Source organism: Eupeodes corollae, chromosome 1, assembly GCF_945859685.1.
Source record: "Eupeodes corollae chromosome 1, idEupCoro1.1, whole genome shotgun sequence".
In the NCBI taxonomy this organism is placed as follows: Eukaryota; Metazoa; Arthropoda; class Insecta; order Diptera; family Syrphidae; genus Eupeodes; species Eupeodes corollae.
In genome coordinates, this window is record NC_079147.1 from 87,913,463 (window position 1) to 87,916,023 (window position 2,561).

Sequence of the window (2,561 nt, forward strand, 5' to 3'; positions counted from 1 at the left end):
AAGACCGATAAACTGTCTGAGTATAAAGTAAATTTGCAACTGCTTTCTATACTTATCTTTAGTGCATGGAAACCTGCAAATGCTTTTTTCCAGTTAAAAGTCTGAGATTTCGAAAGTGAATCGTTTAACTATCGCACAACGCAAACAAATTGTTAAAGCCTACTACACAAATGTTAATTCTGCCACTGCCACATATCGTGCCTTAAGAGGAAATTATGGTTTGCATAATCGTCCAACTACGCAAGCAATTGGAACAATTCGACATTCGGCTTAGTTCTCTTCCAATACCAGTTGTCCAGTTCACATTAAAATTGAAAAATATTCCTTTGTTTAATATCGAAGGGGATCAAAACTCAAGATACAAATTAAATTCATTAACAAAGCTTCCTTGCTAAATCCTAGCCAGTGCATGGAAACCCCCTTTTAACTCATAAAACAACCAACAGATTGTTGAAAAGAAGACACAAAAATTGTCAACGTAGCATTACCGGCTTCTGGTGATTTTCTATAACACGCCTACACACAAAAAACTACTTAATATGAAACTATTTGCCTTTTTAGCATTGGTGCTTTGTGCCCGATCATCTTGGGCATTCTATTCCTCGTCGGATGATGTCTTCGAACTGACGCCATCCAACCTCAACAAACTTGTGATTAACGATGAAGCCGTTTGGATTGTCGAGTTATTTGCACCCTGGTGTGGACATTGTCAGAGTTTGGTTTCAGAGTACAAGAAATTGGCCAAGGCAGTAAAGGGAAAGTTGGTTCGGTGAATGCCGACGAACATGGTTCCCTGGGTGGTCAATATGGAGTGAAGTGATTCCCAACTATTAAGATATTTGGCGCCAACAAGCGTTCCCAATCGACTTTAATGGACAGCGCACAGCTAAGGTTATGGGCGAGGCAGGTTTGGCAGAGGCCAAGAAGAAGGTTCAAGCCGCATTCTGAGGTGGAAGCAGCAGTGGTGGACCATCATCATCCAATGACGTCATCGAACTCACAGACAGCAACTTCGATAAATTGGTTTTGAATAGCTATGATGTTTGGTTGGTTGAGCTCTTTGCTCCATGGTGTGGACAATGCAAGAATCTCGAACCACAATGGGCCAAGGCAGCGAAGGAACTTAAGGGCAAAGTCAAATTGGGAGCTCTCGACGCAACCGTTCATCAAGCCAAGGCTCAAGAGTATGGAGTACGTGGCTATCCTTCAATCAAATTCTTCCCAGCTGGCAAGAAATCTTCCAGTGACGCCGAAGACTACAAAGGCGGCCGAAATGCCGCTGATTTCGTGTCATTTGCTCTGGAAAAGCACAGCGACAGTGTGAATGCTCCTGAACTCATTTAAATCACCAACGAGGATACATTTGACGCCGCTTGTGAGGGCAAACCTCTGTGCATTGTGTCGGTGTTGCCACACATTTTCGACTGTGACGCCAAGTGCCGTAATGCCTTCCTAAAGACACTCAAAGATGCCGGTGAGAAGTACAAGAAGAAGCTCTGGGGTGGGCTTGGGCTGAAGGTGCCGCAAAACTTGCTTTAGAAGAATCTCTGGAAATTGGCGGCTTTGGTTATCCTGCAATGGCTGTGGTCAACTTCAAGAAAATGAAGTTCTCAGTTCTGAAGGGATCATTCTCGAAGGAAGGCATCGATGAGTTCCTACGTGATATCCCCTATGGTCGTGGACACACTGCTCCAGTTCGCGGTGCCAAGAAACCAAAGATCAACACTGTAGATTCATGGGACGGCAAAGATGGTCAATTTCCACAAGAGGAAGATATTGATTTATCAGACATTGACTTAGAAGATGAAAAAGACAGTAAAGGCGAGCTGTAGATAAGTTAAAAAATAAAGGTTGATGATGTGATATTCATCAAAGACTGCCGCCACTTACGATCGCTCCCGCCCTCCCCATTTAGGAGAAGTGAAACAAAAGTCTTATTTGGACAAACAAAAAATTCCACGTCATGTCAATCATCTAACTAAGATACTTGTGTATGTTATCTTTTTTTGTATTTATGAAAAATGCAGTAAAAAAACAGTTAAGGGAAAAAAATCGTAGATTGTAAACAAATTGTGAACAAATTTGAAGACACTGGATTATTGACATATTTTTATTGTAAGGCCTGTGCTTCATCGTTTCGCTCGTACCACTGAAAATATCACTGTTTTATAAGTGAAAGTACTGCCGAAGACCCGAATGTGTTGATTTCCCGTCATTTTTAGGTATTAGGGAACATTCTGGAGTATTTTCCATTTGTATCCACACCTACAACCATATAAAGCGCGGCTAACACCACAACTGAAGCCAGCTGACCATTCACAACGTAATAGATACGTCGAATGGGTGCTTGAACAACAGGCGTTGGATGGTGATTTTTCAAACAAAATTTTCTGGCGACGAAGTACATTTATTACTCGTTGGGCATGTATGGGTATTAATTAACAAAATTGAGTATTTGGGACTCAGAGAATCCTCAAGCAATTAAAGAGAGGCCATTACATCCTCCACTTTTTGGTCCGGAGTTGTGATTTAACCTTAAATAAATTTAAATTGGGTGGCGC

General features: G+C 41.7%; 1 pseudogene; it reads left to right on the forward strand.

Annotated features, from left to right (window-relative positions):
• Positions 1–270: 270 nt before the first annotated feature.
• Positions 271–1,832, forward strand: LOC129940833 (protein disulfide-isomerase A6 homolog; annotated as a pseudogene).
• Positions 1,833–2,561: the final 729 nt, after the last annotated feature.